This window comes from Drosophila arizonae, chromosome X, assembly GCF_054131065.1.
Source record: "Drosophila arizonae isolate 15081-1271.41 chromosome X, UAZ_ARI_1.0, whole genome shotgun sequence".
Lineage (NCBI taxonomy): Eukaryota > Metazoa > Arthropoda > Insecta > Diptera > Drosophilidae > Drosophila > Drosophila arizonae.
Genome location: NC_142927.1, coordinates 7,095,101 through 7,117,500, shown reverse-complemented (window position 1 = coordinate 7,117,500; position 22,400 = coordinate 7,095,101). Strand labels below are relative to the sequence as shown.

General features: G+C 38.9%; 1 protein-coding gene and 1 long non-coding RNA gene across 4 annotated transcripts in view; one reads left to right on the top strand and one right to left on the bottom strand.

The window, feature by feature from the left end:
• Positions 1-11,919, bottom strand: part of phtm (cytochrome P450 enzyme phantom) — a 29,909-nt gene extending 17,990 nt beyond the window's left edge. Inside the window, exon 1 of one of the 3 annotated variants that reach the window (XM_089473029.1) lies at positions 11,805-11,919. The gene's annotated coding sequence lies outside the window, so the exon portion shown is untranslated. Of the gene's footprint in view, positions 1-10,117; positions 10,479-11,804 lie in introns of those variants that run through there. The other 2 variants (XM_089473030.1, XM_018015227.2) reach the window with 2 other exon arrangements.
• LOC149267841 (uncharacterized) lies at positions 11,899-19,248 on the top strand. The gene is made up of 3 exons (XR_016270835.1): positions 11,899-12,039; positions 12,186-14,071; positions 16,129-19,248. It is a non-coding gene; the product is annotated as an uncharacterized LOC149267841 (long non-coding RNA).
• Positions 19,249-22,400: the final 3,152 nt, after the last annotated feature.

The following is a 22,400-nucleotide window of genomic DNA, read 5'->3' as shown; positions in this document are numbered from 1 at the left end:
TATGTTAGCATACCTGCCAGTACATGTTGCTGGCAGCTCTGCCGACGCGTCGTTGCTGTTGCTGCCGCTGTCGCTGTCACTTCCGAGGCAACACAGCAATCGCTTTTGGCAGCAGCAAAAATCCTTGCCGTTCATTTACACTTAAACCTTGTTGTTGTTGTTGTTGTTACTGCTGTGCTGCTGCTGCTGGCGTTGCGGTTGCTGCCGCTTCAATGTCAAGGAAGTTGAGCACACGCGACTTCCTTATGCGATGCACACGAGCAACCGCAACAGCAAAGCGAATAACAACAACAACAACAACAACAACAATAAATAATATAACGCATGCGTCCAAGGCATGAGTCAACCCAATGCCAGTGAGGAGCCGGCACAGTGGTATGCAACCGCCGCGAATGCAGCCAAATTAAGTTGAGCGCCGAATTGCCAGCACTCTGCGCCACTGTGCGACGGCGACTCTCAAGCGCAAGACGCTCTGTTTGTATTTGCCCGTCCGTCCGTCCGTCCGTCTGTCCATCAGTACGTCTATCTGTCCGTCTGTTCGCCTCTTTTGTATCATCCGTCCAACGGTCTGATTGTCTGCCTGTGCCTGAGCTCTGAGTGTGTGAGAAGCATTTGAAATGCGCGTCGTCGTCGTCGTCGCGGCTGTTGCTGCTGCTGCTGCGGCGCGTCGGCAGCCGGCAGCAGCGTTGACTTGTAAACAGAAAAGTTCGTAAACCTTTAAAAGTGAAAGTAAAATCGGACGTAGACCTACATATACAAATGTAAAAGCGCGACGCGTCGCTTCTGTGTGCGTGTGTGCCGATGTGTGCGCGTGTGTGTGTGCCAAGAAGCAGCTGCCAAACCAGAAAGCAACACGCACACACACGCACACTGAGCACTGCCGTTGGTGTTGGTGTTGCTCTTAATGTGACTGGCAACGAACGACGCCGACAGCAGCAACAGCAGCAGCAGCAGCACCAGCAGCAGCGACAGCGGCAGCACACAACGGAATTCCCAGCTAACGCTCCCGGCTCCAGTTCCAGAGCGCTAGAAACGAAAGACTTGTATGATACGAACTTAGTGACAGCAGTTAACTAACTGCGGCTAATTAAATTTAGTTTGGATTTACTCAATTCTCTTTGTGCTGGCCTAATCAAATGGAGCTTTTTTATTATATATATATATACAAATATATTACAATCTATATATGATAAATATTTTCCAAATAATTTAATTTAAAATATTTAATTTTTTTAATGTTGCTTGAAGACTTCTTGCATGTACATTTACAGTAATTGTTAATTCACAATAAGAATAAATCAAATCTGTTGCAAAAATAGAATAATAATAATACTCATAATACTAATAAAATAAAATATAATAAAAAAATTAATTTTTAAATAATGATAATAATATAAAGAATGCTCATATAGGAAGGATTAAAAAATAAAAATAAAAATAAAAAAATATAAAAAAAAAATAAAAAAAAATTTTAATTAAAAATTCTATTCTAAAGATATTTAGAAAATGTGATGATTCATTGATTGATTGATTAATTGATTCATCAATCAAGAAACTTGTACTCGGGCCTTAACGACTGCAGAATACCTTGCTAGATAGTTTTTCGATTTGCCACGCCTTCATTAATACGGGAACTCAACATTAATTTATTAGTTAAATTTTGAGTTTCTAGCTTTTAAACTGACGAGCATAGTTATATCCGATTCAATCATATACCAATTTTTTAATTTGTTCTTTATATTTGAGGAATTATTCGAAAATTCTCTATATTAATGCCTAAATGAATTTAACTTGATTTGAAATTCAATTTGATTCTCTATAAAATTTAATCTTTATTAGTTTTCATTTATCTCGAAGCTTAAATTATTTTATTATTTTTATGTTTTATTAAGTTTACACTAAATATTTATTTGTTGTATAAAGGAAAATATCATTTCGATTTATGTCAATAGCTAAAGAAGAGAAGAAGAAGTCCATAATCAAGGCATATGCTCAAAGTAAGTCCTCAGGCAATTGTTACTTAAATATTTATTTATTTATTGTAGATTAGAAGTAATACAAATTTGAGACTAACTTAAGATTGAGGCACTGGCAACTGCAGCCTTCGGCCCATTATTGCTGCTTAACACAGTGAGCCTCGCCTACAGCAATTCATGATAATTACATGGAATTTATAGATATATAAAGTATATTTAGTATATCTCTCCCTCGTCAAGTTGACGCTGTCGCAGCACGTGCTCGGAAAAGTCAACAAGTAATATTAAAAAAGAAAAAAAAAACATACACACACACACGCACATCAGCAGCAACAATGACCTCAGGCAATCGAAATGCCGCAACACAAACTGGAAGCTGGCCGGCATTGAATGAACTCCTCTCGGCTCCTGCTGCAGCAGCAACAAAGCAACAGCGGCAGAGCAACAACTTCCTGTCGATACCGTTACGTATGCATCATGAGCAGTCAAAGCACCAGCGGTGAATTGTATTGCGCAAACCAGCAACAACAGCAGCTACAACAGCAACAACAACAGCAGCAACAACAGCAACAACAACTCAACAACCATTACCCACCCCAACAATAATGCGTTGGGATCAAAAGCCAATAAACTTTATATGTATTCAATGAATTTGGCTGTTTGACTGGAGATGTTGCTGCGGTTAATATATTTGTTATTGTTGTTGCTGTTGTTGTTGTTGTTGTTGCTGCTGCTGCTGTTAATACATATTTCGAGTAACTTTCACGTTCGGCGTGCGGGCGGACAGTTAGCCGGCCGCTGGGTCGCCCGAGGGGGTCAAAAACTTTCCTCGACAGCAGCAACAACAACAACAACAACACCAAATAGTACTGTTAACTGACTAAAAACAAACAGCAACAACAACAAATACAAATCATATTGATTGCGAATTGCTGCTCATCTGTATTACATAATAAACAGACAACCGCAGCAGCAGCAGCAGCAGCAGCAGCAACGGCAACAACAACAACCGGCAGCAACAGCAACAAAGTCAGGTTAAACAGCTGATCTGAGAGGTTGTCAACCCCAGCAGCAGCAGCAGCAGCAGCAGCAGCAGCAGCAGCAACAGTAACAGCAGCAACAATGCATGCAAATTAAAAAATAAATAAATAAATATACAAAATACATAAAAAAAATTGGCATTTCATTGGCCCTGGCCAGCTCGAATGTGGGCGGAAAAGGTCATCGACGTCGCACCGGAAGCGTGCCAAAAATATCAAAATCTCTAAAAATAAAAACGGGCTCACACATGATTGGCCAACTGTTTGCTGAATTTGTTAAATGCTTTGCGTTTGTCAATCCGCGAATGTGTAAATTGTTTGGCTGAGATCGCGCAACCGATGCTCACAGACCAAAAACTAAATAAAAATGAAAAACAAAAAAAAAAAAAGCAAAGCAGAAGCTCAACTCGGTTCAGCTCAGAATCAGCTGATTGCTCGAAAAACTCGCGTTTTCTACATTGAGAGAGATGTTGCTGCTGGAGCTCCAGCTGCTGCTAATGTTGCTGCTGCTGCTGCTATTGGTGTTGCTGCTGCTTTTTGCTGTTCCTGGTTGCATATTTGGCATATTGAAAGCGGCCAAGCGGCCAAGCGGCCAACTGGCGAAGCCACCAAGCGCAGCAATAAACTTCAAAAAACCTCAACGGTCAACGAACTCGTCGCTGGCTTTAAGCCAAGACGTTGTCGCTGCTGCTGCCGCTGCTGCTGTCGCTGCCGCTGTCACAGTCGCTGTTGCGCCGGCTGCTGCTGCTGCTGTCGCCGTTGCCGTCGCCGTCGCAACAACACTTTTGCCAATTTATAACAGCGCAGACGTCGACGGCAGCAGCGACAGCGCTGAGAACGTTGACCATTTGCCAGCCGCTGGCTCTGTGTCGGCCTCAAAGTCGACATCGGCGTCGACGTCGACGTCGACGTTAGCATCGTCTCTCCGTCTGTGACGGTGTTCTATGGCTCCTTCTAAGCCGCGCAGAATCAGCTGCTGCTCTCCAGCGCACAGCTGGTGGGACAACCTTAATTGAGAATTCATGCCAGCTTGGCCAGCTCCCCCGAGCCGCCACACGGTCTCTGTCCGTGAACCCGGGCGTATTGGCCCAAATGAAACGTCATAGCCAAACTCTCGCTTCTTCACTTTTTAGTAGGTCTTTCGTTCATTTGAATTCAATATGAAAGCAATGCCGTTGAACCGGGCCAACGACTGCGACGACAGCAGAGCAGCAGAGCTGAAGAGTTACGAGCCACTTGCCAATATATATTACCATATACCAGCCTCAATTGATGTACATCGCATACAGGATCCATTCAAAGACACTCAAGAAACAGTTGGAGGATTCCAAGCGAATGCCAACTGAGATAATATCTGAATATTTTACAATAATGTAGATCAATTATTGATTTGGGAACTTGAATTCGAGGAAGAACCAGTCGAACCCGATATTTTAATTGAAATGGTTAATAGATGTGAAAACCCCGGTTGTTTAACTTCTTCTATATATATCCTATCATAAACTGAAATGCGCTCTACTTACTCCCCTTCTCTGCACTGTTAACGATTAGCTGAAATTTGTGTGAATTGAATGCGAACTACTCCGCATATCTCTGTGAAATACTATTTAATACTATTTACTACTATTTCCAATTTTAGATTTACAAATTTCAATATATTTTTCTAAATTTGGTATAGATATGTATATATATTTTCTATATGTAAACAGTTAAGTATTTGTAGTATCTGTTAGATTTTTATTGGGTACTTACCTAGTACATATATTAAAGTATATATTAACTAAGCATTTAAGTATATAGTAAGGATATATACGGATATGTTTTGTAATATACCTTATTTATGTGATAACTATTTGGTTTATATTTACAGTCAACTGTATTGTATGGAATATAATTATATATATAGTTAAATATTTAAATGTAGCAGTAGTAGTAGTAGCAGTAAAAAGTAGTCCTATTAGCAGTAGTATTAGTAGTAGTATCAGTAGTATTAGAAGTAGTATTAGTAGTAGTATCAGTAGTATTAGAAGTAGTATTAGTAGTAGTATCAGTAGTATTAGAAGTAGTATTAGTAGTAGCAGTAGTATTAGTAGTACTGGCAGTAGTATTACTAGTAGTAGCAATAGTATTAGTAGTAGTAGCAGTAAAAAGTAGTCTTAGTAGCAGTAGTATTAGTAGTACTGGCAGTAGTATTACTAGTAGTAGCAATAGTATTAGTAGTAGTAGCAGTAAAAAGTAGTCTTAGTAGTAGTAGTAGTAGCAGTAACATATAGTAGTAGTAGTAGCAGTAGTAGAAGTAATAGTAGTCGTAGTAGCACAAAGTAGTAGTAAGAGATACGTAATAAAAGTAGTAGTATCAAAAAGTAGTAGTAAGTGATAAGTAGTAAAAGTAGGAGTAGGAATAGTAGTATTAATAGTAGAGTAGTAGTAAATACGTAACAAAAAGTAATAGTGGGAGTAGTAGATACACAGCAAAAAGTAGTAGTAGGAGTAGTAGTAGATACGTAATAAAAGTAGTAGTAGGAGTAGTAGTAGATACTTAGTAAAAAGTAGTAGTAGTACCTTTTTCAATATTTTAGTATACTTTTAGTACTTCGCCTGAAAGCTTTGAGAGTCGAAATCTTATATTATTCTTTCCGTTAACCAAGATACCATCTGAGTCTTTCTTCCTGTCACTCCCATAATATGCTCCTAATTGATTTTGTATCTATTTCTGTTTTAGTCTTCCAACCGCTCTCCCTTATCTAAACTCTAAATATATTGAGTGCTCGTCACATATGATTTTATTCATGTTCTATTTATGTTAGAGTCTTCTTCATTTTTAACATCAATATTCAAACCAAAGTCTGAGTTATATATGGCATAAGATCCCATTTAAGTCTTGAATATTCATAGAAAACCTCTGTGTGAAATCTCTGCCCGGCCAACATCAACATCAGCTGGCTAAAAAAATAAAAACGAAAGCTCAAACTCAAACATAGACCCTCAACGAAATGTCAGACAGCTATTGTAGCCCCAAGATTCTTTCTAGACCCACAGATCAAGCGAGACGTATGGCCAACTGGCCGGCTGGCTGTCCGGCTGGCCGGCTGCCTGACTGGCTGGCCATCTGTCTGGCTTGGTAAACAAAAGACCATTTCACCCGACGTGAAAGTTTTGCTGTCAGTGACGTTGCGTCGTCACAGTCAACAAGGGGCCAGCTTTGGCTGGGCGATGAGGGCGCAGCACTTGGGGCCCGCTTTGGCATGTCCTGGTGAGAGGAAGTGCCTGGCTGACAGTGCAATAGCAGCTCGAGTTGATGCAGTGTGCATTGGCTCAACTGATTGCTATGGCCAATCGCCAATCACTCATACGCACCGGATTCAGATTCGAGATTCTGGCTGTTCGCTTGGCTGATTCGCTGGCCAACTGGCTAACTGGCCAACTGGCTATCTGACTGGCTGGCTGGCTGGTCGACTGGCTTGGCAAGAATTGCATTTTTCTTTACACCTCGAGAGCTGCACATAGTAATACTATGTACAAAAAATAAACAACAACAAAATACACGCAACACCATATATGAGAGAAGCAGAGAGAGAAACAGCACAGATACGACAAAACGCATGCTGCAATGGAGTTGAGCACAGCAGAGCCGGCGGGCCCGGAGCCGGAGCCGGAGCCGGGCACAGGCCGACCACCGGTTGGCTGGCACCTCTCCATACCCTGTAGCCAGGCCAACGAAAGGAGTTTGATGTCGCCGCAGACAAGTATTCCACAGAGACTAAAGTCTGCTAATCCCAGACATGTATAGACTCGATCGTGAGTGTGTGGTGTGTGCAGGGTATGCCTTAGTCGTGCCGCCGTGACTAGAGCATTCTTAGTTGATTTTACCTGTTTTTTTTTTTTTCATTTTTTCAAAAGACACTTTAGTTTATTGAACTTTTGTGCTGCATACTTTGAGCCTCAGCCGAGCTGCGCTGAGCTCGGCTCACCTCGCCGAGCTTCACACGCTCGTGCGTTGGCGTTGTCGCTGCTGCTGCGGCTGCTGCTGCTGCTGTTGGCGTTGACGTTGACGTTGACGTTGGCGCTGCTTGGCTAGCTTCGGCCAACACCTCCTCCCCCCCGTGCGCCGCTGCCGTCCAGCAGCACCCCCAACACAACATCCACACTATTGCGAATGCCTAGCCTCGTTCGCAGCTCATTTCAAAAAAATGGCCTTCAAAACGATAATTCAAGCGCTTAAATTGTATCTACACTCTTTGCAAAGTTTATTCAACTCAACTTTGCAGCGCGCTGCGCTTCGATGCTACTGTAAGTCGAGCCAAGCTCAGAATTTATAGGCGTCGAGAGGGCGGAGAGTCGGTTGCTTGCATTATTAAAGTCCCTTTCATTAACAATTAAAGCCGTGTCCCTAGCAATGCCAAATGGCAGACTTTGAGAAAGCCTGCCGCAGGTAGTAAATGCGAAGATTATTGCCCCAACTCAGGAAATCATAAATCAAAATATCGCCTGACCCATTTGGCGAGCGAAATGCAGCCCATATGCTCCCGTAGTAATACCATCCAAGCCACTTAACATCTGGCTTTCTTTTCCCCAAAAAGACGTCTTTTTAGGTTAATCTCTTATCTGATTGCCTATTGCGCATCCTGTTAGCCATAAGTCGTAAAAACAACCCAAAATAAAGCATTCCCACAAAAGACTTTCCAGTCCAATAAAAAGCCGCACTTTATGAGTTACGCAAGTCATAAATAAAGTATTATTATTATTTTAACATACGACTTGGTATAGCTGTCGCAAAAATCACTCACGACTTGAGAATCTCGAGTTCGTTTTGCGCAAAATTGTAAAATTTCGTTTAGTAGAGTGACTTTAGTAAGGCACTGTCAATTCTTGTATTTAGCTTTATGCCCCAGGCAATCTGTGCATGAAATAAAGACTTCAAATGTATCCTGCTTTCATCTATATATTGACTGAGCAAGAAACCGAATATTATATTCATAATATAGATGACAAGTCATCTAAGTCTCCCAATTAGCATTGCATAGAGTAGCTGTAGGAAGAAAATTCGAGTGAGTTAGCGTCTCATAGTTTACTTATATCCTTAAATTCACACTCAATGAGTAAGGGAGCGAGAGAGAGAGAGAGAGAGAGCAGAAAGGGATAGAGACAAAAATAGCATAGATCCGGTTGTTTCACAAGAATCCCAGCAGACGATTCATTCCCAGAGTGGAAAAGAGACAAATATAGGATTGTTATGCTTGTGAAAGTGACGAAGATAGACGTTCAATAGTAAGAACGGTGCTGAGTGAGAACAAGATGCCCATAAAGACAGGATCATTGTGCTTGTGAGCGAGACAAAGGTATCTACAGTACGATATAGTGTTTTGATGAGTGAGAGCGAGATGCCTATAAAGAGAGGATCGTTGTGGATGTCGTTTGACGTAACGAAAGCGGCTAGAAAAATGGAACAACGATCAATATTATTTTAATATTCCAAAAGAGAGTGATTTGAATGACACAGCCCTGATATAAATATTACATAATTAAAGCAGATCACATTTTTACATATATAAAATTATATATTATATACATATATTTAAGCTCAGTGGCAATAAGTAGCAATAAATGCTAGCCTGTGGAGATCCATAGTTGCTTATTTGCTTGATCTATATATAGTTGGTCATAGGTCAAAAGTCATCAAGGTCTGTAGTTCGGGTCTCCCAAAGGGTTATGAAGGCTCATTCTCACACGCATGAATTAACTTTTTTCGATCTTCATTTTTATAAACTTAATTGTATATTAATTTCTATACACATACTTATATAAATCTTAGAAACTAAACTATTCAAGACCTTTGTAGTTCAAGGTTCATTCCAGCTCAGCTCAACTAATTAAATATTCGAAAACGTGAAATATAAGGGATTATTTAATTGAATTTTCATTGGAGAAAGTGCAAAGCTACACAATAAAACAAAAAGCATTATACAAATAATACAAATGTGAGCCCAAAAACCTACAGCAAAAAATAAATAAATAAATAAAAAAATCCCAAAAAATTAAAAATTCGAAAGAAACACAAAAAAAAACAACAAACTCAAAATGCTTAATCTAGCCACAGATTACAAACGCATTTCGTGTGATAAATTTGGAGTGAGCGGGAGCAGGAGGCGGGAGCAGCGCCAAACCAAGCCAACAAACAACAGCAAACACTTGAACGCATTGGACACCAACCAGTTTCGTATTGAAAAATGAAAATAAATAAATTTAATGGCCGCAATGCCAATGAAATGCAAATAAAAATTAATATATTTAAACAAACAAAAAAAAATTTCTACTTATGCAAAGCAGAAATATTGCTCAAAAAAGGCACCGTAGGCGACCCTAAAAGCATGTCACAATATCTGCTCATCAAAAAAAAAAAAATAATAAATAAAATAAAATAAAAAAAAAAATACCCAAAATCAAAAAGAAGAAACAAATTAAACAGAAGGCGCAGCCGCAACGGCAGCCGCAGTCGCATTCGAGCGCCAGTTACATTAATTTTTTTTTTTCAGTTTTTTTTTGTTTCTTGATAGGCATTTTTATTATGCAAAACATGGAAAATACTGAATTTTTAAGTCGCTCGATCGGGGCAACTATAACTTAATTTCGATTTGCTTAAATACAGTGCGGACGTTGATCTGGCCTGGCTGCTTGGGCGCTGGGCTCGTTTTGGGGGCGTTCGCGTGCGCCGGCCATTGGGTATGCGCGGCTGTCCATTAGGCTTTGGATATATATGTATATCTATATGCGCATAAGCATATACATATACATATATATATATATATCAGTGTATGCCCGTATTGTTGTATTGAACAATATGCGACAATCAAATGGAATTCATGAGCATGACTTTTTTTCCTACCACACACACAAAAGGGCTAAAACTCTCTTCAGTCAAAAAAAAAAAAAAAAAAAACTACTACAACAAAAAAATGGGCTTTACGTAAGGCCCTTGAACGTGCAGCGCTCGTTAACTTACAAAAAAAAAATTGAGGAAAAAAAAATTTCACCGCTTTTTTTTCTCTCGCCTCAACTGATTGTTTCTGTCCGGCTCGCAGTGTGTGCGCGCTTTTTATTTACCTGTAACGACATCAATACTTTTGTCAGTCAGTCACTTAGTCACATAATCGCTGGTGGGGCCAACGAGACCAACAGCTGATTGCGATCGATTGTCATCGAGGCCTGGCGTAACCAGCGGAACACTTAACACTGAACCTTGAACATGCTGATGAGAGAGCTGCGACCGAAGACCGAAGACCGAACACACAAGACCCGTAGACCCCTTTTAGCGAGCCGAGCACCAAGACTCCGCGATGCGAACTGAAGAATTCACTTTATGCAAATAGGATCGCATGCCTACAGGGCCAACTGCCATCTACCCATACCGAGTCCGACACCGACTCCGACTGCGACTCCGACTCTGATTCCGATTCAAATCCCGACTACCAGGCCGAATCCGAGAGTCTTATGTAATCTTTTGCACTTGTTCAATATTAAACCGAATCCGTCAAGCACAATTTGTATATATATCTACATACATATATATTTTACTTTGGCCAGCTATCTGTTGAATAACTCACACAAGTCGAGCATGTGATGTGTTATGAAAGCTCATCGGATGTCTCCCCTTTGGGATTTGATCAAATATCAAGTCTTGAGCACTTTGTTCTCTATTCTATATATTTTGTATACAGTTGCAACTCTGTGCTCTACGTTCTCTTTGCATTTGCATTTGCTGCAATATGAAAGCTATAAATTTAAGTTCTCAGTTTTTGGAACCAATTCCCAGTTAGCTTATGCTGCAATATAAAACTTAGTTCGATAATAATGCTTCATCACTTAACCAAGTCTTTGCTATATATAATATAAAATATATTTCTATTATTTTGAAGGTAATATAACATATTTTCAATAGATTAAAAGTGTCAAAAATGAAGCATAGAAGTGAACTGAAGTACATTGTAGATCTAGTATATGACACGATTTCCCATTTGGTTTACGAACCAGAGTTTAATTAAGCTATTTGATAGTCATAGTCATAGAGATAGGCCCCCATTTATCTAATTTGATTCGTAATTCATATATTTGATTCCTAATTCACATATCAAGTATTCATTTCTCTGCTCTATTAACGCGCTAATTATCATTTAATCTATTGACACAGCTCATCAGCACCATCCAGGGGCGTAGCAAGGGGGATGGAGCATGGGGCTCATATAATTTATATAAGACTTGTAAACCAGTAGAAAAAGCAATCAAAACTTAACAACTAATATGCCCTGATTTCCGAATTTCAGTGTAAAAACTCTTAGTTTAAGAAAAAAAAAAAAAAAAAGTTCCACTTTGCTTATTTCTCTTATTTTTTTTTTTTTTTTTAATATTATAATTTTGAAAGTTTTGTAATTTTGTTACGAACCAGATCGTTTGCTATGTACACTATGTATATGCCATATCTATATATGTATTTCAACTACAGTAGAATCCGGCTATAATGCCTCCGCTTACAGCGTCTGTACGGTTATAGCTAAACTTATACGGTTATAGCGTCTTCCGGATATAACGACGGTCCCTTGAGTGTTCTTATAACCGGATTCTACTGTATATACCATTTTCACTATATATATTTCACAATCTCACTATATGTTTCAACTAGATTCCGATACTCCAATTGCAGGTATTTTATAGCATACTTTTGAGTTAGAGCTAAAACTAGTCTTAGATAATCTAGTAGCCATAATTGCTTAGCCTAAGCTGCTTTCAAACTTACCCCAAAATTATAGTTGCACTCATAAGAAAAACATGCCTATAGCCTTTCCCAATTATTTCACAAATGCAAGACAAGACAAGTGAATGTGAATGTGAATGTGAATGTGAATGTGAATGAATGCCCTGGACACGATGTCAACAAGTGTTCCTCCACTTGCTGTTGGCTCGGCTTATCGCCCTGTCAGCTCAATCGAATGGTCCTCTATGAGTAACGTGCTTGGCAACGTGCAGCTACTGTAAGCTGAGAAGACAAACAGGCACACACACACTCTCTCTCGTTACATGTGTGTGTGTGTGTGTTTGAGTTTGTTATTGTTTGTGCAAATGTGAATTGCAATTTATTCTTTTTTTGGAAGTTATCGTATTCTGTGAAATCCCACAGGGCCCTGGGTTCCCACCAGCAATCACGTGGGACACCCACTGGACCTGTAAAAGGCCCCGGCGCTCCCCACCACTTCCACGTCCCCCTTCCCTACGCCTGGCCGTTGGCCACTTATCACTCAAATTACGAGCGCGCTTGATGCGCAGTTTCAATATTTGTCGTTGGCCGGGCAAACAAGCCAAGCTCTTTTTGACCAACTTTTGAAAGACGAGTGAGCATGAGTGATCGTCAGCGCAGTGGAGTCCATATATATCGTGCTGTTCGCACTTGAAATCGCATTCATGCTGCTGATAAGCATCGCCAGGCAGAACGGGCGCCAACAACAACAACGAAACAGATGAAAAAAATGAAAATAAAACAAAAAATAAAAACTACATAAAATACAAAATTAACAATGATGTGGAAACATTCGAAAAGGAAACGAAGAAGCAGAAGCAGAAGACGAAGAAGAAGAAGAACACTCAGTGAAATTATAAAAATTTGTTTATTTATTGCGTGCTTCAATTTTGATCATTATCGAACGTGTTGCAAATCGGTCGGGCGACTTTCGTTTTGTATTCGCCTTCCCATTCGCATTCACTCCACTAATTTTCATATATATATATAAATATATATATACATATATATGTACATATATATCTCTGATTTTTTTCTTTTTGCATTTGCTGGTCTCGTGCGCACACTTAAGGATATGCTGTGGACTCTGTTGTTGTCTGAATACCCTTACTTTTCGAGAGGTTTCAAAATTTGAGTATAGTTAGTGAAATCCTTGGAGCTAAATATCTTAGATTCTATTCAATTTGACAATTTATATATAGATACAGATATATACATATATCTATATATATAGAGAGAGAGCCATATTTCATACTCATTCACAATAGTTAAATGAGCATATTGGCATTGTTCATCTTGAAACTTGGACCATATCGTGTAGGCCCTCTAGTTATAAAATGTCAAAGTTTTCTTGATCTAACCACTAGGGGCGTGGCAAATCGGAAAATGCATTTTCCGGTATCTCACGGATGTATATTGAAAAATGTTAACTTAAAGTCAAATCAAATTTAAAATGGCTTAAAGTTCAAAATATTCAACAAACTCCACTTTAACTAATAAATAACAAATTGAATATTGAAAATGAAAAGAAAACAAGAAAAAGAAAAAAAATACGTTTTTTTTAAGGTCCAGACAAAATGAAAAATGCGTTGCCTTAAATTTAAATATATTTAAAAATTTTATAATCATTTTTGGATAAGCTGCGCAAAAAAAATGAATTCTTATCCTAAGATTATTTTTAAATTTTTAGAAAACTTCACATAGAAAACTGTTTTAGCTTAAATTAAAATATTATTAAAAATAGATAACATAAAAAATGTTTAAGAAATATTTTAAAAATTGTTATATAGCAAAAAAAAATAAATAAATAAATAAATAAAAAATTAACTTAATGAAACAAAAATAAATAAATACATGAATAAAAATCCAAATCAAAATGAAATCAATTAATCAATTTAATATAAACTAAACCAGCATCGACGAAAAAATCCCCAAAAATAATTAAACCAAATTTGAATTTTTATTTGACTTCATATCAAAATCAAAAACACAAGCAACAACAAAATTGATTTGAAATTGAAATAAAACTATGAGCATGTGAGGCTGATAATGATGATGGGCAGCAAGTGGGCAAAGACAAACGAAATTGATAAATTGATGACGATTGCGGAGAAAGTCTCGCGGCAAGCGATGCGTGCCCCTCCAGCGTCGCGACGACTGCGTCGCTCTATGGACGGCATCGGCGCAGCTCCAACGGCTGCTGATGACGGACCCAGCGGCCGACCAGCTGAGCGCTCTGGCCCCAGAACTGTGAAAAGTTCAATAAACTTGTAAGTTTGCCAAAAAAAAAAAAAAGTAAAGAAACAACAACAAAACACACACAAACAGAAAAAAAAGTAAATAAAACCAAAAGCAAACTTTAGCGGCGATGCCGGCAGCAACAGCCGCGTCGACAGCAGCAGCAACAGCAACAGCAACCAACAACCAGCAACAGCAACAGCAACGTGCAACGTTTGTGAAAGCAACCAAAAAACGCCAAATTGTAAGTGCGTTTACGTTTGCATTACGATGACATCGACGCCGTCATCATCAGCGTCCATCGATGCCGATGCCGATGCCGATGCCATGCAAACGTGGCCGCAGCAGCGCCGGCAGCGCCAGCCCCGGCAGAGGCCAACAAACAGAGAGAGACAGGCAATGCTGCCGGCGCTAATGTAGACGCTGTTGTTGCTGTTGCTGTTGCTGTTATTGCTTGAGTTGTTGTTGTTGCCGTTGCCGCTGCCATCGCGGCCGCAGTCAGCGTCTGCGCGGCAGCGTTCGTTGACTTAACGCACTACTAACTCAGTGCCACAGTCACCGACTTTTGAAATGTGTGTTGTAAACACACACACACACACACACAAACGCACACACAGTGAGCACACACCACACACTCGCACACACACACACACATCTGAGCCACGCTCAAGTGCTTTGTCGCTGTGTGTATGTTTCATTTTTCACCATTATTTATGCTAATGATAATATTCACGTTGTTGCTTTTGCTTTTGCTTCGGCTTTGCCTCTGTTTTCTTGTGTTGTATTATATTGTGTCTTTGATTTCTGTGTGTCTGTTTGTGTGTGTGTGTGTTTTTTTTATTGCCACACTGCCGCGAAGAGTCATAGATATTCATGTACAATTTGTAGCATTTTGTTTGGGCCTTTTAATTGATACAATTAGCCAGCAAATTAGCTCTTTCGGCTAGGCGACTCTACTTAGTCGTTCAATAGGCGAATCAATTGCAATTGATTCTAGTTGCTGCTGCTGCATACGGAAGTTGCTCGTGAGCCACAGAAACAGCAGCAGCAGCACCAGCGGCAGCAACAGCAACAGCAACAGCAGCAATTTGCTGGTATATGGAAGTGAAAGCATCTCCGAAAGTTGTAAAATATGAATGTGCTTGGGAGCAGCAGCAGCAGCAGCAACAGAAGTCGGCGCTCGTTGTCTTGATGCTGCGCCATAGCCGAACTCTGATGCGCTACATGAGAAATAAAACAAATCCAAATGCAAATATCGAATCATAATCTCAAAGAGATACAAGACTAACTAAAATAACTTCGAATAATATCTTATCTATAGAGATGTTTCAGTAAATCTGCACTAAGAATATACTTTACTTACATTTATCGATAAGCCAAAGACCCCAATTGCTACTGCTTAATTCTTGAGGTTGATTCTAATCTCTAATAAATAATTACATTCCTCTCTGTGATGCTCTCCTCTCTCGATGCCTGTCTTTATATCTATCTATCTGTCTATCTATCTATCTATCTATCTATCTATCTATCTATCTATCTATCTATCTATCTATCTATCTATCTTTCTATCTATCTATCTATCTATATACCTATCTCTCTCTCTATCTATCTAACTCTATTTCTCTGTCGTCTCTCTCTTATTTCTTTATTCAGTTCTCTCTCCATCTATCTCTCTCTCACTCTCTCACTCTCTCCCTCTCTCTCTCTCGTACTCGCTAGTACTCACACTCCCTATCTCTCACCGTCGCACTCCATCTCTCTTTCTTCTTCTCTTTCACTCTCTCCCTCTGCCTATATCTCCTTCGCTCTATCTCCTACTCTCTCTATCTATCCGGCTTCCATATCTCTCTCTCTTTGTCTCTCTATTTACATATATCTCCTTCGACCTCGCTCTTAGCCCTTCCTCTCTCCCCCTCTGTCTCTCTCTCTCTCTCTCTCTCTCTCTCCCTCTATCTCTATCTATCTATCTCCCTCTCTCTATCTCTCCATCTCTTCGTCTCTCTACATATATCTCCTCTCTCTTCTCTCCCATTCTCTGACCGTACTCAAAATAAGCTTTGTAAGACTCAACTCCATTCTTTTATTTCAGACTTTACTCCATATGATATGCTGCCACAATCCAGTTCATATTATTTTACCAACATAGTTATCTCTATACTTTGTAAGAAACATGAATAATATTCCATTCCAGAGGTGAGAGATGCATATGTATGCTTCCTTATTGTAGCTTCCATTACCTCTTTATAATGAAAGCTCTTCAGCACTGACTTCAGCAACTGGCTATAATTTCGATCTCATAAAAAGAATTTGAATTCAGCTTTGGAGTTGCCCGATAATGATAATATCTTGAAAAAACTGCGAGCTATAGAAATTTGTCCGCTGCGATAGGCTCAGATTGTTAACAGTTAAGTTAACAGCTTTTTCCATGAATCCGATCTTGAATGGGGGAATGTGATAAGGAAAACATTTCTGTGGCAAATCTTAATCTGAAACTGCTATGGATTGTGCAAAAGTTGATGCTTCCACGAATGCTAAAGGTAGGTCAAGCTTTTGGCCACACGCACAACTTCCTCTTCGGCCAAAAAAAAAAAAAAAAAAAAAAAAAAAAAAAAAAAATTTCCTCAACACTTAAATGAAATTCAAATCTTGTGTAAAGTGTGTGCCAGGCCCCAAACTCAATTTCTATTCGAGCACATGCTAAAAATTAAAACTAAATGCGTCCATACAAATGTTTGCTGATGAAATGACACGCCCAGCTCTGTTGCTGTGGGGCAGTGTACATAGAGCGGCAACAATTGTTATGTAGAGATCGTTGCTGAAGAAAGCCCGCGCCATAGGCCTTTACAAATTACAAATGAGTCAAAAGTTGGCGCTGGCCAAGAAGCCAACGGTAAATTTGGCCAAACAACTGTAATACAACAAGCAAACAGACAACGGACAAACGACAACAGACAACAGACAACCGACAACCGACAGCAAACAGACAAATGGACAAACGGACAGAGCAACAGCCAGCGCCAGCGACGCGACGCGGCTCGACAACTTTTTAATTGCCCTCAAAAGCAACTCCAAAAAACCTAAGAAGCAACACTCTCTGGCACTCTGGCAAGGGGTATCGCCATCGCCATTGTCATCATCATCATCATTTGACTTTAAATGACAGCCCAGAATCGTAGACGGGCCCTCAAAGGCAGCAGCAGCAACAGCAGCAGCAACGGCTCAAATAGGCCGTAAAATTTCTTTTTGCTGCTGCAGATTCTGCTCACAAACAGCAACAACAATTTACAAGCAGTCGGAGTTTTTGTTTAATTTTAACATCTTTTTTCATACTTTAGAAAGTTTTTCAATTTTTTTTTTTTCTTATTATTAAATACATATATCTTTAAGACATGCAAGTGCAGGATTATTGTGACAGGGGGAAACAAAGAAAAAGTCCAGAAAGTAAAAGTACTAAATAGAATCTAAATGCTGGCAACACGTGCCACACAGCAGCAGCAGCAGCAGCAGAGGCAGCGGCAGTCGCAGCGGCAGCAACAGCGGCAGCATTTTGTTGTTGTATTACATTTTTTATTCAAATTTGAATACAAGTAGGTGAAATGTCATTGAACTCGCAACCGCAACCGCAACAGCAGCAGCAGCAGCAGCAACAGCAGCAGCAGCAACGACGAGCGACTAGACGGCGCAGCAGCAGCAGCTCAATGAATTTTGTTAATTGTTGCTGCTGCTGCGGCAACAACAGCAACAGACAGAGGTTCGTGTCCTGGCCAAATGTTGCTGCCTTGATTTGGCATTTGGCATACATTTTGTGAGCTGGCCGCAACTGCAATTGCTGCGGTTGCGGCGCACACGTCTCCACGACGTGACGACGCGCTGGCGAATGGCCAACGTCTGATGTGGCAGCTAATCGCAAGTGATAAGAGCAGCAGCTGCAACCAGCTCGAACATGTTTGAGACAAAACAGACGAAAAGTGCTCAGCGCAGCTCCAGAGAGCCACACACAGATAGAGAGAGCGAGAGAGAGAGAGAGAGAGCGCGCGTGGGAGAGGGAGACCAAAGAGTGAGAGAGAGAGAGGAAACAGTTGGTACTGCTGTTAAAGAGCAGGCGAAGAGTGCGCGCTTGCCAAGGCACGAACAGCTGATCGCAGGTCGCGAGGCCCACGCGTCGTATGCGCGACGCTAGCCAAATCGCCAAAATGCCACAGAGATGGGCACAAAAGTGGGACAGCGACAGCAACAATAGCAGCGCCAGCAGCAGCATGCTGGTTAGGTAAGAGGCAAGAGGAAGCAGCAGGCAAAGCCACATCCGCTTCAATGTCAACGAGCGCCCCTCGTGTCCTACATTCGCAGATTTGGCACAGCAGCAATAAAAAAAAAAAAACAAAAAAAGAAAACTTTGCCATATGCAAAACTAATGGAGAGTGCAACAGCAGCCACAGCAGCAGCAGCAGTCACAGCTCAAGGCGGATGTTGCAGTTAAGTTGTTGTTGTAATTTATGCATGCAAAGTTCATTAACATTTCGTAAGCGGGCAAGAGGGGCGGGCAGCAAGTTGTTGCTGTTGCTATTGCTGTGGCTGCTGCTGTTGCTGGTGCTGCTGCTTCTATTACTGTTGTTGCTATTGCTGCTGCTGCTGCTGCTGCTGCTGCTGCTGCTGCTGGTGCTGGTGCTGCCTTCATTTAACATAGAAATTCAAATGTTCTGCTTTCGCTCTGCAATATATCAGCAGCTTTAATAGCCATGTCCATGCCTAGCTCTAACCACCCCAGCCACTCTTTGCCTCTCTTCTCCTCTCCGCCTGCCTTCCCACTCTCGTCGGCTCTGGCGCTAGTTCGCTTTGACTGTGTTGTCGCTCAGAATCATTCGAAATTGCAGATATTATAATATCCGTAGGAGTAGAAAGTTGGTAATCAATCAAGTGTAAGATAACTTTCGCTCTGCTTGCAAATTGTTGCAAGTTTTCTAGCAAGTTCGTTGCCTAAGTCTTTCGTATTTGCTGCCCATGACAGTGAAAATTCCGGAAATTTATCAGAATTTTCGTATCATAGTAAGCGTAATTACTACACTTGCTGCATTGCCAAAGAGAAAATGGAAAACTATTCAGAAAAGAAAAAACACTTGTTTGAATTCCATTAGAATTCAAATAATTCAATGTAATTTAATTTGACTGGAATCTATAGATTCATTTTATTTTATTTCAATAATTTTCATATTTTTCCTACAGAGTTTTTTTGATAATTTGTAATTAAAAATGAAATATTTTTAGAATTTTTCACACTTTCTTAAAGATTTTAATAGTTTTTTTTTTTTATTTTCTTTTTTAAGAATGGAATTCTTATTTCAAAATTGGAATGGAACATTTGTTTGTGTTATTATTATTATTTTTTTAACATTTAATTTGTATATGTTTCTTGTTTTTTTTTAGATTTTTTATTTAATTTTAAAATTGTTTAGAATTTTTTAATATTTATAAAATTTTTTAATTTTTTACAATTTTTATCTATGAAAATAATAAATTTGTATTCTACTTATTTTAGTATTATATTGCAATTGTATTTTATTTATTATTTCTTTTTATCTTTTCTTTTAATTTTTTTTAATATTTAAAAATTTTGTTTTTAAAATATAATATTTGATTTTATTTATTAATTTTTTTATTATTAATATTTTTTTATGTTCTACTTGTTAAGCTGCCAATTAGGTAGTAAAAAGCCTATTTAAATAAAATATATTTAAAAAAAATTTTTTTTTTTAATTTTGTACCAATTTTTGGTGAAAAAAATAGATCTTAATTTATTTTATTATTTGACCATAATTCTAAGTTTTTTTTTATTTTTTTTTATTTTTTACCAAATACAAAATATAATGTATTATTGGATTTTTTTATTTTTGCATTATTTTCCAAATTTCTATTTTTAAATATTTACATTTGAATATATTGTTAATTTTATTTTTAATTATTTTAAGTTTTACAAATTTCTACTGTTACAGTACAATTTTTTTGGTTTTTGATTATTCTTTTTTTTTCAAAATCTCTGAATGAATTTTAAATATATAATTTTATATAAGTGTTGTATACGTTTAGTATCTACGCATAATCCGTTAACGAGTTAATGAGAAACTCTTGCAAAAGTGAATAAAAAGAACTATTGAATTTAATATGAATTGCTCCAGCAAGGCAACGATAACTTTGCTCCGAACAGTTTACTTTATGGATGCTGTATATATGTGTATGTCTATATCTATATGTCTATATACATCTAAATATATGCCACTGGGGTAGTTGAATTTTCTCGAATTTTGTTGAACGCATTTCGTGGCACACACACGGCTAGTTGCTGTGCCACAAAGGGGCAGCCAGAGCCGCAACATACTTTCGCCAAATGCGTAGAGCAGCAGCAGCAGCAGCGGCAGCAGCGGCAGCAGCTGCGAAAATAAAACTAAAATAAAAACTAAATAAATGAATTTCCCCAATTAAAATAATGTTCAAATGACGATAGAAATTTCTTGGAAAAAGTCTACCTGCCGAGACGAGCAGCGAACGGCCAAATGTCGCTAAAGCAACAAAATGGGAAGCAACTCGCAACAGCAACAGCAGCAGCAGAAGCAACAAAAAACTGCAACTGTGTATCCGAAAAATGCACGAAAAACAAAAACAAAGTGAAACAACAACAACAACAAAAATAGGCAAGCATGCGCAACAACAACAGTTGCTAGTGGCACAACTAGCAACAAACAAACAAACAACAACAATAATAACAACAAGATGATTGCAAATAGTTGAGTCAGTCAGTCATGGACAACGACGACGACGACGACGACGGCGACGACGTTGCGGCTGCAACATCCACTACTGACACACTGACTGCTGTTTTGCTGGTGTGGCAACTGTTGCATGTGCTTTGTTGCACTTGCTCATTTTTGCGAACAATTTGTGACCATGAACGTGAAACAACAAAAACACCAACTGCAAAGTGAAAAATAATTGATTCCGGAAGGAAACTGCCTCAACTGGTTTTCGCTTTAGGATTTGTGGCGTTGCTGTTGATTTCATTTAAGCAAATGTTGCTCGTGTTGCCCGCGTTGCTCGTGTTGCTGCTGCTGCGCTTTGCATTTGGTGTCGTAACAGTGAAATGTGGCGCCTTTCAACAATTGACTTTCCGCCCGGGTGAAATTCATCTTAAATTGCTGTCGCACACATTTCTGGTCAATTATAAAGATGCAGCAACAACAACTGCAACAGCAGCAGCGGCAACATGTTGTTGACAAAAACTGGCAACAGCAACATTATTATATTATTTTTTTTTTTCTTATTTTTATTTTATTATTGTTGTTGTTGTTGCTGTTGCAGTGATTAAATTTGCCATTGCTGCAGTTGCTGCTGCAATTGTTGTTGTTACTGCTGCTGCAGTTGCAGTTGCTGCTGTTGTTACACTTGACATTCGCTGTGAGGCTTCAGCGGTCGCTGATATGTTGATGACAGTTTTGTGTCAGCCAGCGATGCGCATTGTTGTTGCTGTTATTAATGTTGTTGTTGTTGTTGCCGCTGCTGCTGCTGCTGCTGTTGTCGCCGCTAAAAGGAAGTGGAGAAATCTAAGCCAGTAACCATACAAAAACGTTAATAAGCCGACAACTTTTGGTTCATTGCATTATTTCTGGTCTCATCTTTGCTAAAAAAAAAAAAAAAAATAACTAAAAAAAAAAAACAGTGCGAATTATCCAAACTGAATTGATTTACGCATTGCCTGAAAATGTCTTGTGGCTTTTCACTCTTCATTTTCAATTGACTTATGTGTCGATATCAGTTATGGATACAAGTAAATAATACATATCAACATATTTGGGATACATGAAATGTCAGAGGCTAGAGAATATCTTTTATGAAGGGGGCCTGAATCTTCACACAGTCGAGGAATAAATAAATAAATATAGAAACTGATAGAGTGATGGATTATTGAGACATCGCAGTCAGCTGGGAAGAAGACTGCTTCCTGCCCATCCACTAAGCCAAATAATAATATTAATAATAATAAAAAACAAAGTTAGTGCTGTCCTAATTAGGTAATTTTAGGAAATGTTAGAAAAAAAAATATTATAAAATGCATTTTTCGAAAATTTGTATTTTTTTTTTTTTTTAGTCATGAATACTTGAAAGTTTCAGCTTCATATCTAGTTGTCATATCTACTTACCAAATAAGAATATTTTCATATTTAAATTAATTCACGCATTCATTATTACAACCCTAATCGGATTCTGATACGATATACTGATATAAGCATGGATATTAATTATTCTACCAATATATGTATTTTCCAACTCTCAAAATTTTAAGATTAACAGGAAAGCTTCATAGTCGGCCGGCTG